Below are 17,610 nucleotides of genomic sequence, written 5' to 3'. Positions count from 1 at the left end.
GTTTCTTATGCCTGTTACAACTTAAATCTACTTGATGAAACTCATATGTCTGCAGCAGCAGGTTTGTTTTCAGTGGTAGATTTTTATAACATACTTCTGATTCTCTATCTAGATTTAAAGTGTGATCTTAGTTAAATACAGAAAAAAAAATCCATCAAGCTCAAGGTAAATCAGGATACTTTACTTTGAAGTTGGCAAGGTCCCCCAAACAGAGAGATGAATGATTTCAAAGCAAACAGAAATATTTCACAGAATTTAATTCTTCCAGTTACTCTGAATGCTTGCTCATTTGACAAGATGTTTTCAATACGCAGAGGCAGGCTGAATAATAAAAAACATAAACCTAAAACTTAAATCTGTCACCAACGGGATTATGCCCCAAATGAATGGATTTACCCCTTCATATTCATTTACTTGGCTCAAAGACACTGTCATCATTAAGAACATCCTTCAAGTTTCTATCCATCTTTTCTTGTTGTTGTTTTGGTTTGGTTTGGTTTGGTTTGTTTAAGGGAGAGGGAAGACACCATAATGACTTTCCAGATGCCACTGAAAGAAGAAGCAAGGGGAAGGGTAGAGATACACAATGAAAAGCAGAAAACACACACAGGATAGTGTGATTGAAGAGTCTAAATACATACCCCAAGCTATACCGGTCATATCTTCCTGGGGCTATTTTTTCCTTCCACCTTCCCTGTCTCTGTCAGGAGCTCTATCCTATGTCATTCACCCAAGTAAACTAAGAGGCAAAATGAGCCAACAGGGGTTATTTCTCTGAGTCCAATCAGTCACCACAGTCAGCTGACAGCTCCTTTCACCATCCTCTAACTGTGCCTGACAAAACATGGACACAAGAAATACTGAATAAAGTGCAGGAAGTGCACAAAAGTTTCAAGTACTCTGCTTTAAAAACCATTATTATTTTTTTTTAAGAATAGGTTATCTTTTGTTTGAATCCCAATTAACAAATGAACTGCAAGTGAACACAAACAATATTGGATATTAAAAAACTGGCAATAGTTTTATGTGGGATAATAGCATTGAGGTTATACTGGGAAAAAGTCATCTTTTAGAGATTTATTTACCCAGTATTTCCATTGAAGTGATATGATATCTGAGATTTGCTTCAATATAATCCAAAATGGGGACAGAGGAGTAGGTAGTAGTACAGACGAAACACACACACACACACACACACACAAAGGCCATTTGTTGATTGCCATGGAAGCTAAGTAAACAGGAATTGATGATGTCATTCCCTCTACTTTCCACATGTCTGACATTTTTCATGACAAAAAGAAGTGTTTTTTTGTTTTTTGTTTTTTGTTTTTTCTTTACTTAAGCGCTGTAGAAGTACAGAAGCTGCAGCCAGACTTTCTGAGTCCAATACTAACAAGGTCACAGCGAGGTGAACTTGGGCTACTTACTTAACCACTCTGGGCCTCAGTTTTCTCAACCACTGCTACCGAGGGCACCTACTTCAAAGCTTCATGGAGAAGGCTGAATGAGTAACATTATATATACTCATATAATATTCCAGTGCCTGGAATATCATAAGTACTTACAAATTTTTTATTACTATTGCTACCATTACCATGAACCCCGTTAACTCCTTTTTGTGTTATTATTACCTGTTGAGCAGTAAGCTCCATTCTGAGGATGGAGAACATAAAACACAGCCTCTGTTGAGGGTCTTTTGGTGCAGCTGGGGATTAGGGCATACAGGGAAATCGAGAAATAATATTTGCCTAAACACATTCTATGAACTAGAACGGTGCAGCCCCTTCATGTGTATTCTCTTGACAAAGCCTTACCAAGACCTGCAGGATGGATTCATAGTGGGGAAGAGGGAAGGAGAGGGAGACGGGCACAGCCCAGCGAGCAGCAGCCCAGGGCCATCTGACGGCAGGCCCTTGTTCTCTCCATAAGCTGGTGGCTTGTATATGAGAAGGATTTGGTCGTATAGATAATAAAAACCATAGAAATAGCAGAGAGGGGAGCTCTTACTGAGCTGGGGAGGTCAGGCCAGCAGGTTTCCCAGAGAAGACGAACTGAGCTGCACCACAAGGACAGTGATGGGACAGGGGTACCCTGAGCCACGAGCTGACGTGGGCTGGAGAGGCGTGCCCTGGCATGAAGGAGCAGGCCACTCCAGAGGCAAGAGGGCTCACCACCAGGACAGGGAGAGGTAAGGCTGGGGGAAGCTGCTAAGGGTCAGGACAATAAGTGACAATAGGAACAGAAAGAAAGGCCCAATTGGAAAGGCAAAAAGAACAAAAGTTGTTCTATCCTGACAGCCAGTGGGGTCGTTTTTTTCAAAGGAGGTCCTCAGTACAAATGCACCAGAATCAACAAATGGAAATGCAGATTCCCAACCCTACTCTGGCCTCCTGAGTCAGAGAGACCCCCAAAGTAGAGTCCAGGAGTCCATGTCATTAATATGCTCTCAAGTGAATCCGTCATGCACTGAAAACGCAGAACTGCTAGATTAGATGAAGAGGAAGGAGCAGAGGAAGAAGCCAGATTACCCAAAGGACTCAGTGGCTGGAAAGGATGTCCAGCCCAGTGAGCCATTACTTCTCCGGCCTTCTCCCTGTCCACCACACCAAGTGCCATTATCAAGGCCAGAAAATCTTCCTCAGGAGCCGAGGCAACTTTCCAGGGCTCACTGCTCCGGTCGAAACCCCTCTGCCTGCTCTCCTCCTTGAGCAAGTCAGGCCCAACACCTCCTCATTCCACTCCACTTAATGCTGCCCAAAGGTTAAGGTTGACCCATCCCAAAGCTAACCCCAGAGAATAACAACAGAAGCAAGGGTTCAGGGTTTTAGAGTGAGAAAACAGGGGGACACAGAGGAAGCGGGACGAACCATTCAACCCAGGCCAAAGGGTAGAGACTACAAGGCACCTAGGCTGAAAAATCCAAGCGGCTGCCTACCACCAACTCCTGCAAAGGCTGCCAACAGACCTGTGGTGAAGTCTACCTCCATTCTGCTCAAGGTGCCTAATGCACCATGCAAGCCACCTTTCACTGTACAGGGATGATCTGACCTCTGCGCGCCCCAACAGGAACACAACGCAAGCCAGAAATGGGTCAGCTGTCGACGGGCCCTGGGCTGGCTTGCTCCCATCGCTTGGAGGCCTTCTCCCGGCTCCTCCTTCCTCAGGTTGCCTCCTTTCTTCCTCACTCACAGCTTCTCCATCTCTTCTATGAATAAGAAGCTCAAGATCATTAAAGAAAAGAATGTCCCAACCACCTCAATCTGCCCTGCCCATAGTTGACCTCCTGACACCATGGAGTGACCCTCACTCCTACGTCCACCTCTACTTAGCAAATGTCTTTGATGTGCATTTTTAGCAAATGCCTTTGATGTGCAGTTCCCTTGGTCCCTAAGAGACAAGGATTATCCACCATGTTTCTCCCCCTGTCCCCAAGCCTGAGGCCTTCTGAGGAGAGAAGAGACATGTAGAGCATTCTGGATCTGCAGTCCAGGAAGAGACCGACTGGTTTCCCACCCAACAACTCGTTTTGGCACTTAGCCCCCTACCACAGCCTACCCTATGGTTCCTGGTGAAGCCACAGGCCCCTGAGGACCTGGAACCACACGTGACACTGTATCCTTGGTGATGCTTAAAACTTGCGTATCACATAACATGCACTAAAATGCTTGGTTCAAATATTCCTATTTCCATAAAATATACATTTTTCTCTTTGCTTCCCTCTGAAGCCTACGCCACAAGTCAATGAATATAACTTTTGATTACAAGTTTTTTCAGAAATAACTTTTTCTTCTACAATCACATCAGAATATCTTATAGTTGTCTGGGAAGCTCCCGAACCTTTTTGAGAAGGCTGACTATTCCATTTTACTCTTTGCTATGCATTTCATTTTAGATGTAACTGAAATTTACCTCAGGAATGTACCCATGGTTCATGGCCTTGGATAATAAAACAGGTTTTAATGAAAGTAGAATATAGGTGAGAAATAATTTATATTAAAATAAATTATTTTAGGGAGCATCAGGCAGTAGTAAGAATATTTTAATAGCTTCATGACCCAGAAAATAAAAAGTAAAGTTTACTATGAGAATATCACTGTTTAAACTCTCCTATTCTGGCCAGTCTCAATTGATTAGCAGATTGTTTTAATCTCAAATTATTTTCAAGTAGGTGAGAGCTTATGACATAAAGCTAAAAAAAATTACACAAAACTGTTCAATTTTATTTTAACACTTGACGCCTTCTCCAAGTTTGCAATAACACAGCAAAAGACATCTTGTAAAAATCACTTCTCACTAAAAGTTCAGTAGCTGATTTTACAAGATACATGGCTATACATGTCTGCATATCTTGGAGAAAGATCGAGACCCGGGGCTGCATTTGAGGCACAAGGTTGTATTGTTCTTGTACCATCTTTAAAGTATGGTGTACACCACCCTATATGGTAGTTAAAAAGTGCCAAAGAACCAATCCTTGCCCTGGAGCATTTATAATCTAGAAGCACAGATGGCAAGAGCCAAGGAAAAACCCAGGGTAGTTGTAGAAGTTGCTAGAATTAAAAAAGCCTGCTCCTCAGGTAAAATTTCAAAGCTGCTGCAGTTGTCCACCAAACTTGGGGGCTTGGGGAGAGTGAAATATCTTTAGGCACTGCTGTCTCTGGTTTGAGAGTTCTGAATACATGCTTTGCTGTAACCCCTCGTGAGTCAAATGTCTGGTGACTCAAGAGAACCACTCTGACTAGGAAGAAAAGGGCAGAGTCGCAGAATACCACAGTCCCTCCTTTTCCAGATCTGTGAGACTAAAGGATATAAAGGGCAAGGAGGAAAGAAAGCCTTTGATTGCACAATCTGCCTTTAATGACTACTTTGACAGTCATGGACTCTACATGATGTTTTAAAAAGAAAAAGGAACATTATTAGATCACTGTAGTCAAATTCAGTGTCACACGCCTATAATCCCAGGGGCTCGGGAGATTGAGGCAGGAGGATCACGAGTTCAAAGCCAGCCTCAGCAACTTAGGGAGGCCCTGGAGCAACTCAGTGGGCCCGTGTCTGAGTAAAGTATTAAAAACGGCAGGGGATGTGGCTCAGTGGTAAAGCACCCCAGGGTTCAATCCCTGGTACCCCCCCCCCCAAAAAAAAAAACTGTATTCAAAGAAAAAAAAAATGATTGAATAAGGTTTGAAGACCACCTGCAGGTTGCCCACAGAGCCAAAGCATGTACATCTGTGAGAGGAAATACGCAGCGGCAGGAGGCCCTGTGACTGCAGAGTTGGGTGGATCTGGGCTGAAGTCTCTCGGCAGTAGCACTCTTTACCCAGCTGGCCTTGGATAAGACACATAAACCCTCTGAACTTCAGCCTCTCACAAAACGGAGATAATAAGAGAAACCTCACTGAGTTTCTGCAAAGATTAAATACCTAATGTAGTCATGCATGGCTTAACAGCAGGGAAGCAGTCTGAGAATGTATCATTAGCTAATTTTGGCACTGTGTGAACATCAGAGTGAACTTATACAAACCCACATGGTAGAGCTGGTTACACACCTAAGCTGCACAGGACCAACACAGGATATGCAGCCTGTTGCCGACCAGATTGCCGTTATGCGCTACATCACTGTATGTAAATGGGATATATCAGAACATAACATATAGCGAATATTCAGTAGAAGGAAGCTTGGTAAAGTTCATCTCTTTTGGGGGTGGAGGGGTAATCAGGGATTGAACCCAGGGTGCTTAACCTCTGAGCCATATCTCCCCAGTCCTTTTTTTTTTTTTAATATATATTTAATTTAGAGACAAGGTCTCACTGAGTTGCTTAGGGCCTCACTAAGTTGCTGAGGCTGACCTTGAACTCACGATCCTCCTGCCTCAGCCTCTTGAGCTGCTGGGATTACCCAAGTGCCCCACCACGCCTGGCTTAAAGTTCATTCTTAAGCAACAATGGGTTCTGACTTCTCTGCGAGAGTAAGGGAATCCTTTCCAGGTTTGTGGTTTATGGGACTTTGGCCCTCCCTGGCCAGCCTGGGAAAGCCATTATACTCCCATCAAAGACACCACAGTCCCTGCAAAGCTGACTGGAACAGGGAAGAAAACAAATCTGAAAGGCAGCCATATTGGGGGACAAAGCCCCAAGCCTTGGGCAGGCCCTGGGTCAACCTGGCTGGGGGACCCTACGCAAATCACATCACCTTCCTACTCTTCAGGTTCCTACCAGTGAAGGGCTGGGGAGGGGATGCTGAGCCTTAAGGTCCCATCCAATCTAACCTCCTAAACTCCAGCTACATGATGACACACTCCAGGGACAAGGATCAGCAACCAGCCTAGCAGAACAGGGATGGGGTGCTCTGGTGGGAAGGGGAGATGGAGCAGGTAGTAGGAAGAGAACTAGGATTTTCCGAACAGATTAACAGTCCGCTGTGCTCTGGCATGAATAATACCAGTGTAATGCTTTCATTTGTGCTTTACGAAGGATCTACCTGCTCACACAGGCCTCCGTCTATTAAAACAGAGGGGGAAATGAAGCCATTATCTGCATTCCATGAAGTGCCATGTAGTTACACACGGGCAGCCAGCCAAGGGAGGGTCCTCACCAAGCCTCTGGGCACAATTCAAGAGCAAAATAAAGTCGTTACACTACACAGGATTAGCATCAGGAAAGGAGGACCAGGAAGTCAGCAGAACCGTGCACAGAAAACGCTTTAACTTCAGTGTTTTATCTTCTGGTTCCAGGGTTAACCTTGAGTGTCTAAAAACCCACTACTGGAATCAGCCAGGTTGACTTCAAACACAACTTATGGTACTCAGCACACTTTGAAACCAAGTAGGGTAATGTCAGTCCTTTGCAAGATACATAACCTAATAGTATAAAATAATCATATACTACTCTGTGTAAATAAGCAGGCAGACCCAAAGAGGAAAAAAAACAACAACAACAACAACAACAAAGTAGCCTGCTTTACTTGTTCAAAATTCAAAGCTTCCAAACAAAATTACCCTATGTAAATTTATGATTACACAAATGGTATGCCTTTACTCTATGTACAGAGAAACAACATGTATCCCATTTGTTTACAATAAAAAAATAAAAAATTAAAAATTAAAAATTAAAAAAAAAAATTAACACCAAAAAAAAAAAAAAAAAAATTCAAAGCTTCAGTGGTTGGGGATGTGGCTCAGTAGTGGATTGCTTGTCTAGCATGCACCAGGCCCCAGGTTTGATCTCCAGCAGTGTTTAAAAAAAAAAAAAAAAGGTAATGAATAAATGACTACATTGGTAGTCCCTTTTATATCATTTAATTCTCCAACAGGACAGCAACATGTCCAAGCCTCAGACTAGTAAAGGGCAGAGTGGAGATGGAAATTCAAATCCACAACCAGATATCCTGACAGGGCACCCAGGTTTGTCCCCTGACAAAGACATTAATAAGAGAAGTGTCAACAGGAGAGGGAAGAAAAGCAGACTGCTCATGGCACCCCCACCAAGTCCTTCTGTGGAGATAAGGGAGGGCTACCCACTACCTTGCTACGTGGGGTCCTAAGAATAGGGACAAGCTGTGAACACCAAGATGAGAGACACACGTGGAAGCAGCCGACCAGCCTCGTGGACACAGAGCATGATTTTAGTCAAGAAATTTTAAATATCTGGAATTTTGGGATTTTTTAAAAACTGTACAACAAAAGCACACTTCAAAAACTGAGAATGAGGAAACTATTTTTAAGTCCTACTATCTGACACATTATAATAAATAATCATTTTAACCACTAATATCTATTGGGATTTTACTTTAACTTGGATACTTGTGCCACAATTCTTATCCTCTAAGCATTCCAAACCTCAACTATAAAACCATTTTCCAGAACCTTCTCTTATTTGGGAGCACCACCCTGCCACCTTCTCTTCCAGGGGCAGTTTGCATGGAAAAAAAATCACAGCCCTAAAACCAGCAAGGCAAACACAGGAAGAAATGCTGTTTTCCTACTTGTGATTTACTGTGACAACATGTTTCAAGGTTTTTCAACTTGGGCCTTTGAGTAAACATAAAAACATAAAAATAAAAAAATTAAAAAATAAACTTCCTCCTTTAATTTTACCTGAAATTTCAAACTTACACGTCATAGAAAATTTTGAAATAATATTTTAAAAGAAAAATATTTTCAGTAACCTTGAGATAATTTTTTTAAAAAATGCTGAGTATTTTGCTCACCAAAAGTACAATGATAGTTCATAATCAGGTGTTCTGCTGCTTTTCTATAGTCCAGAAAAAAAGCCTAAACAAATGCATATACATGAAAGAAAGAAAATACCTGGAAAAGCATGTTTGTTTGGTGGAATGTAAATCAGGAGCTCACCACAGTGACCTGTAAAGTACATCTGACGCAGGAATCAATGTCCTATGCCCAAATCTCTCATGCAGTTCTTTCCAAAAACATCAAGGTCTCTCCTCATAAGCTCACAAATGCCACTTTCTACCAGTGTCAAGTGCAGTTGCCTAAATTCACCCAAACGCTGTGAAATGTAACTTCTTTAAAATCACTTTCAGGCAGTCGTGAGAATGTCATCCAACCCGAGGTTTTCAATTAAAAAAATGTATCTAAAAAATGCTTAAAAAATGTATCTAAAAGTGTATGCATTGTAACATTGGTCCTTTTTTTTTTTTTTTTTTTTTTTTTTTTTGGTGGTGCTGGGAATTGAACTGAGGACCTCACAAATGCTAGACAAGTGCTTTACCACTGAGCCACATCTCCAGTCCCCGTAATGTTGGTCTTTATCCCTTGACATATTCATCTCTGTGCATTCAGAATTTCCAATCTTTCCACCAAATATGCAATGCTCCACTGAAAAATTCTTCAAAAGTGCAAAGAAGTTGATATCTTCTTTGGAGTCCCAAAATAGGACTAGCATGTCTTTTAGATAATAAATCTTGCAACCCTATTTCCTTCTGACAACACATCAAAGGACGGATCCCATTATCAACAAAGCTGTGTGCACTTTCACACACAATGAACCACTCTTTAATCAGAAATTTGGTCTCCCAGATACTGGGAAGTTTTAGGGGCCAAAGTTTTTTTTTTTTTTTTTTTTTTTTTTGGTACCAGGGATTGAACTCAGGGGTGCTTAACCACTGAACCACATCCCCAGCCCTTTTTAACTATTTTTACTTTAAGACAGTATCTTGCTACGTTGCTTAGTTGCTGAGGCTGGCTTTGAACTTGAGATCCTCCTGCCTCAGCCTCCCAAGCCACTGGGGATTATAGGTGTGCACCACCATGCCCCAATCTAAAGTTTAATGACACAGTTCAGATGCCAAAATAGTTGGAAGATTTTCTATTTTTGTTGTTTGTTTTTGGTTTCGTTTTTCCCCACTGATTCAGTTCATTATTTTCCAAGAATGCTGACACCATTTCAAAGTTTTAACAGTGGTTTCCCATATGGAAAGCAACAGTCCTTCTCTCCTATCATGACTTCAGGCATATACTACACCCAGACCAGGGACTGAACACAGTTTCAATTTATCACAGTTAACGACAAAAGTGATGATTCCATCTGTGGCTGCACCAGAAATTCAGTCGTTTCAACTGTCATCAATTCAGCCAAATTTCAGCGCTATCATCTGGAATTTCTTCTCCATTTCCTCCCCAAAGAGGTTTTGGCAGATGTAAACTGTCAGTTTTCATGAGAATATCGTTAAAGAGGACTTCTGAACCTTTTCAATTAAAGAATTATTTAATATGAAACTTTCACAGTTTTCTTAGGTTTCTGGTAATGCATTCCATTTCCATTCAGTCTGATAGATGGAGGAAAACTGAATTCCCCAGGGTGAAAAGATACTATTTTTTTTTGGGGGGGGGTGCTGGGGATCGAACCCAGGGCCTTGTGCTTGCGAGGCAAGCACTCTACCCACTGAGCTATCTCCTCAGTCCCAAAAGATACTATTTTTAATAAGGCTTTTATGATTAAGGCAAGATGATATCATTGCTCAGCAGCTTTCAAAACTAAATACAAGAGACTGGGGGTATAGACCTTACCTATCATGCATGAGGCCCTGGGTTCAATCCCTAGCACAGCAAAATAAAAATAAATAAATAGTAAGTAAATATTCATCTTACTCTATATGCTTTTAAATTCACACATAAATAAATAAATTCACACATGACATAAACCTCATGAAATTACTGGTTATGTTCTCAAGTGACCTCAGAATTTTGAGGCTGGGCAGAATGGTACACACCTGTAATCCCAGCAGCTAGGGAGGCTGAGGCAGGAGGATCATGAGTCAAAGCCAGCCTCAGCAACTAAGCAAGGCCCTAAGTAACTTCAAGAGACCATCTCAAAAAATATATATATATTAAAAGGTCTGGGGTTATGGCTCAGTGGTTAAGTGCAATCTGGTTTCAATCCCTGGTCCCAAAAGAAAAGAATTCTGAAGATTGTTTGGTCAGGCCTAGAGAGTCAGGAAGATGTTGATGTTGGATACTGGAGGCTAATGTTAACTACTTCATCCAATTGCATCAGCAAAATTTTTGATCCTATGTATCCTAATATATACAATAATATAAATGCTTTTAAAAAATTTTTAGAAAATGCACATACAACTTGTATAAACCTTGACATTTTCCACTGTCTTCTTAAAAAAAATAGAAATTCTTCAGTTTCCTTTTATTTCATTTAAGGTAGACATTTATTCCTGCTTGGGGGTGACCCAATACAGCAACCTACAGTGACTTAGAGACATGATACTGACTACCACAGGTTGAACATTAACAATAACGTCCATTAAGGCCTGTAGTTATTATTTAATTTCACACCATTTCCTCTAAACTGTAAGAAAAAGACCTCTTCTCCCCCTAACAAAAAATGTTCTGTGATCAGTTTCCTCTCTCTCATGTCAAAGAGCTAAACAGACCAGTTTACCTGGATAGTTTCATAATTATCCAATTTGTTTTATTTTTTAAATTGAGATATAATTAACATACCATTTAACTTATTAAAAACTGATAGTCCAAGTCTTAATTTCTAAGGCACTGTCATAAATCAAATAGATTTAATATATGCTACTGACTTGTAATCATCATTAGACTGATGTATTTTGCCAAGATTAAGCTTCTTTGGAATATAATTCCATCTTCTCCTCTTATACCTCCTCACAACAGATTGTTTAAAGAAGGTACATATATTTAAATAGAGGTACTATTTAAATAAAATCTTTTATTCAATTTTCTGTTTGTTAAATTCATATACCCAAAGTAACATCATGTCTTGCTGAAGAAAATCTGAAAAATAGAGAAAAAAAGTCACCTTAGTCCTATTACCCAAATTTAAAAACTATTAGTATTCACAACATTAATATTTAATGTATTTTCTTTTAATATACAACAAACGACGTGCAGAGGATCCTAAATGCTGGTCACAGATTGGTCACCAAACCACATTTACATGTTAACAACACAGGCTTCTAGTGACTCTAATTCAGGAGATAGGCCAGAGAAGATTCATTCATTCACGCATTCATTCATTCAAAGTTCTCAGATGTTTCCTATGTAGAGAGAATTTGTGAATCCCCTTTTTAAGCACAGACTTCGAATCTCAAAGACAGACCTGATCCTCAGATTAGCTAAGAAAGACTGACATTCTAACACAGGAGCCAATCTTAGAAATACCATGGAAATTCTATCACTTAACCTAGCTGAGCTGAGCAAGATTACCCCAATTCACTAAGCTCAGCTTTTTTGTCCACAAAATGGGCACATGGACAGTCATTTATAAAAACTAAGTGAGAACATGCACTTGGCCCAGGACCCAGAACATGGTAATTATTCAATACACAGTAACATTGTTAACCTTTCCCACTATGCCCTAAATATCTAATTTAAAATTTAGTTTTAATTTGTATGCTATGAAATATTAAATGCATTTTAAATAACAGTGGACACTATAAACATTTTTTCATGTTGCTTCATGACCTTCATAGACATTTTAATGGCTGTATAGTTTTCTATTCAGTAAACAGAACTTCATTTATCTAATTATTTTCCACTCATGTCATTTAGATTACTTGAAATTTTTCTTTCTTAGAAATTGTGTAGCCGGGTACATTGGTGTACCTATAATCCCAGTAGCTCAGGAGGCTGAGGCAGAAGCATCACAAGTTCAAAGCCAGTCTCAGCACTTTAGTGAGGTCCTAAGCCACTCAGTGAGAACCTGTCTCTAAATAAAATATTTTTGGAAAGGTCTGGGGATGTTGCTCAGTGGTTAAGCGACCCTGGGTTCAATCCCTGGTACCAAAAAAGAAAGAAAGAAAGAAAGAAATTGTGTAATGAACAGCCTCCTTCACACAGTTCTCTGTGTTTTGGCCTAATATCTTAGATGCAGTCCTAGAGGTAGAATTACTACATCAAGCCATGTGCACATTTAGATGGCTTTTTGACACATAGTGCCAAGATGCTTTCTAAAAAAAACAAGTTTCTCAATTTACAGTATCATTGGCAATGCATTAGATGTCAGACTTAATTCACCCTTATCAACACGTTTTCCCTCAATGTTAAACTAGTAGCTTAGGAATTACCAGCAGCAGCTTGTTAATATTAACTATAATTTAAGTACACTTACACTACATCTATAAATCCACATTACAAAAAGAATCAGACTAAAAAATATAAACTGAAGTTTGTAGTTTCCACCTTCAAAGAAATCACATTCTAATGGAAAAGACACATACAAGCAACTAGACCTGCTCATATAAGCAACTAGAATATGAATGCCAACTATGTTTTAAAATAATAGATCTTATAAAAGGGAACCACTTGCAACTTTTATGACTTGGATAAGGCAGTATCTTAATTGAAATTCCCGGATAATGTTTTTGGCAAGAAGACAAAGTCAGTACAATGACCTACTACTTGGAAAATTAAATATGTTCCCAATTTACAAAAGACTACCTTCATTCACTAGAGTTCACATTTCCATCTTCAGAGGGTCAGGATTTAGAGAAAAACACTTACATTCTCCCTCTGAATAACTTCACATATCCAAATCTCTCTCCTTGAAAACAGAAGCATTTTTTGAATAGATCACACTCCTGACCCTCAGGTTGGCTAGGAAAGACTGACATTCTAACAAAGGAGCCAATCTTACAAATACCATGGAGATTACATGAATTCATCAATTCACATAAAATTGTTCTTTAGAAATAGTTTCAGTTAATAGTCTACCAGCATATGTCTTATCTTCTAATAACTTTTCAGAAATTTTGATGGAGACAAGAAAGAAAAAAAATCACTTTAAATGTAATACTTATTTTAGTAAGTTTTAAGAAACCAATCTAAAACCCTTTTGTTTGTGCACAAAGGCATTATGCACAATGAGACTTGATCAACTGATCACCAGTGTGAACATATAAACATTTAGGTAAAATTGATTCATGTAAATTGGTCAGCTAAACCTGTTTTTTACATTTTCACTATACATTTAGCTACATCAAGTGGGACTTTAAGGAATCCAGGCTTTCTTTCTTTCTTTTCTTTTTAAAATATTTTTTAGTTGTAGATGGGCACAATAACTATTTTATTTATTTATTTATATGTGGTGCTGAGGATCGAACCAAGTGCCTCGCACAGGCAGGCAAGTTCTCTACCACCGAGCCACAACCCCAGACCCAGTCTTGCTTTCTTATGGCCACTTTATAAGAAATGGGCACACACTTGATAACAAAAGAAACTGACATTATTTGAAGAAAACAGGAAATCTTGGAGTTTTCTGAGTGTTCTTTGTTCCACAGTCTTAATGAAATACATAGTATTCATTTTGAAGAAGAAAGGAAGGAAAGAAATAATTGATTAAACTTTTTCACAGGAAGCATTTCTTATTAATCATATACAGCTGAGGCAACCCCACCCATTTCCATGTGATTTCTATCTCCATGAACCTCTTCAAATGGAAGACTTTCCTTACAAGAAACTTCTATTTTTGTTCCTGTCTTTATCTACTTTTTGATTTGTGATAGTTTCAAACATAAAGGAGAAGGGAGATTTCTAATGAGAAGAGTGTGACAAGAACAAAACTTGTCACCCAAAGGAAGATCATGACACCCATTCTTCAAGCCTGCACCAAATATCTGGTGCTCGTACCCTCTGAAATTCTCTAGAATTGCCTGGAGAGTACTGCTGGCTTTGTGAACCAGTTTAACTTAGGAACAGTGCCAACATCGTCACTTTTCCGCTTCTGAATCCTGGATCTAAAATACTTACACAACATGCAGTTTACACAGTATAAACTGGCACACAAACAAAAAAACAATTTGAATTTCAAGTGACACTGAAGTAGTCTCCTTAGGAAAATGGATGCCACAGCCCAGGTACTCTCCAAAATCCCATCCTGTCCTATAAGTGCTGTTCAGTAACAAAGAGCATTTGCTTGACTGAACTTTAGTCTGGTTCCTGAACCTTTTCCTTAGGCCCATTTATGCATTTTAAAAAGCATTTTTGGCAAAAATCTCTGCTAAGTCAACTTAGCAGAAACCTTCATCCTTGATACCTGATCACTCTAAATATCTGATTGCGTTCATTGTCCTCCATCATTCCACAGGTAATGTCTGACCACCTGGGCCTTCCTGCAGCAAGAATCTTGTTAAGATGGTTTGGCCAGAATACCCGTCTTACCTCTGATTTTTAAGTCATTTTCAATGCACTGACTCATCTCTGATCTTTGGCTATAAATTGCCACTTGCCCATGCTATATCTCTGGTTGAGCCCAATCTCTTCCCCACTGCAACACCCCATTGAAGTGGTCCCATATCTACTATGATGGTCCTGAATAAAGTCTTCCTTTGTGGTACTGCGGATTAAATCTAGGGCCTTCTGTCACTCTGAGCCTTTTTTATGTTTTCAGACAAAGTCTCACTAAGTTGCCCAGGCTGGCCTTGAACTTGTGATCCTCCTGCCTCAGTCTCCTCAGTCTTACAGGTGTGTGCCACCATGCCTGGCTTAAATAATTTCCTTAATATCAGGTAGGAGTAATCTCAACAGCCATAGGGTGTTGCCAGGTTAGGAAGTGAACATTTTACCAGTTCATACCCATGCTGGTTCCTTCTGTGCAACTAAAAGTAGCAACTATAGTTACTTCTCCCTACTTCACTTCCTTAGGGTCAGTGGTAAAGAACACAGAGTTCACTTATCCATAGAATAATCTGGTTTACACACCAGTGCTGCAGTTATGAGGTCAAAAGGAAAACACCATCCACGATGAAACCCATTAGTCTATGTAATTAAAATGCAATATGTATTAAAGAAATTTATTTTAAAAAGGAAAACACCAAAGACAGTACTTAATTTTTCATTAGTAAAAATAATAGTGAGTAAGCAGGGCACAGTGGTGCATATCTGTAATCCCAGCTACTTAGGAGGCTGAGGCAGGAGGATTGCAAGTTCAAAGCCATCCTCAGCTAGGCCGAGAGACCCTATCTCAGAATAAAAAGTAAACAGGACTGGGGATATAGCTGAGTGGTAAAGTGCTCCTGTTCAATTCCCAGTACCAAAAGAACAAAACAAACAAACAACAAAAAGATGGCAGTGTTCATTTGAGTCTTGTACTTTATTACTTCAATCAATTCAATGTAAATGATTTACAAAAAGCTGATATTTTATTGTCTCACATAGAGACATATAACTTTTGGATAATGAAAGGTGAACAAAAGGTGTTCATAATTCAGTTTGGTATAAAGGTATTTCAGAGGGAAAAATTTAGCAGTTAAAATATTTTATCAAAAACAGCTAATGCAAAGTAAATATACTAAAGGAAAACGTATAAGGGTTATGTCGAAAGTCTGTTTTTCTCTTTTGTTTTCTAGAATGTTAAATTTGTATAAAAAATACAACTTACACAAAAATGAACAAACAAAAAATATATGAATATGTATATGTATATAAAAGGCAAAATTAATACTCGAGATGTGTAAGATATCAAAATATCAAAATACGTAGAGGCAAAATATTGATAATATAATAAAAAACTTACATAACTTCTGGGAGATGACTTTAGTACACTCATTACAACATCTAAACTCAAAAAAAACAAAAAAAAAATGAACAGCAGATTCGAACAATATAATGTTTAATATATATATTCAATAACAAAATTTAACACACAAACATATCCTCTGGAAAAATTCCTCTTTTTAAAGTTTCTGTGGAACACAAAAACTTGATCTCCCTTAGGCAATAATCTACTATCAATAAACTTGGAAAAAACACATACAGTAGGCCCTCCAAACCCATGGGTTCTTCATCTGCAGAGTCAACCAAAAGCGGATTGAAAATATTCAAAGAAAAACACTGTGTCCATACTGAATATGTAGAGACATTTTGTCTTGTCCTTATTCCCCAGACAATATAGTATAACAAATTCTTACATAGTAACTACATTGTATCAGGTACTGTAAGTAATCTTAAAATGACTTAGTCCATGGGAGGATGTAAGGAGGTTATATGTAAGTATTATGTCACTTGATATAAAGGACATGAGCATCAGCAGATCCTAGGACAAAGTCCCTTCTGTATACAAAGGAATGACTGTAAATGTACTGATACTCTGAAACTGCTATAACAGCAGTTCAAGTTTTATACTTTCCCCCCTTTAATTTTTGTTTTCACCGCATGGTTATGAAAAGAGTCAACACTGACTACTATAAAATATGAGAAATCAAAAAGAACAGTTTTAAAACAATTTCTAGGGGGGAAAGGAAGAAAGAAACTAGTCTAAGATACTGACTAGGTCAATAGGAAATCAAAATACTAATGATAAGACGATCTAAATGACCATGACAATGAGAATACTGTAAATCAAAGCTCATGGAAGAGTCAAAGCTGTACTCAAAAGCATTTTCCTAGAGCTGGGGATGTAGTTCAGTGATCGAGTGCTTGCCTAGCATTCAGGAGGCCTGAGTTCAATCCCCAGCATCACACACACAAAAAAAGCATTTTCATAACTTTGAAGAATTTACACTTTACATTTATTCAATACACATGTACCATAAAAATCATGCAGTCCAACACATTTATTTCACAGAACCTATATAATTTTGGGAAAAAAATCTGTAGCATGATCAAGAGTAAAATTGAAAAGAATTGAAATATACTTTGCCATACATAGTTAATTTTTTTAATTTGGGAAAAATCAACATAATACTTTCACACCTAATACTTAGAGTGTAAACTTTTATGTAGAAAATAAACAGACTTAACTAGGAGAAGCTATGCCCTGAATGAGATTAAGTACAATAATGTTGATAATTTGTTTACTCAGAATCTGAAGACTCAAATGCCATTTAATTCTGGATCCTCAGAAAAGAAAAATAAAGAACAGTGAAGAATGATATGATTAAAGTTCCTTCCAGCACCATTTCCCATTTTTATCATTAAAACAATTTTCTCAATATCCTTCATAGTGTCTTATTTTCTAAAATAAAGTACTTCTCATTTGACTGCAAATTTTTCTTATCATGAGTTACTTCCTAAGGCTTCAGTTTGACAACTCTTTGAATACACATCTGGCACAACCACTATCCTGTAGTCACCTGCTAATGCTGCATTTTAAAACTCTATCAAGAACTGGGCTGGC

Source organism: Sciurus carolinensis, chromosome 4 (genome assembly GCF_902686445.1).
Source record: "Sciurus carolinensis chromosome 4, mSciCar1.2, whole genome shotgun sequence".
NCBI classification, from domain to species: Eukaryota; Metazoa; Chordata; class Mammalia; order Rodentia; family Sciuridae; genus Sciurus; species Sciurus carolinensis.
Note: the sequence above shows the minus strand (reverse complement) of the source record.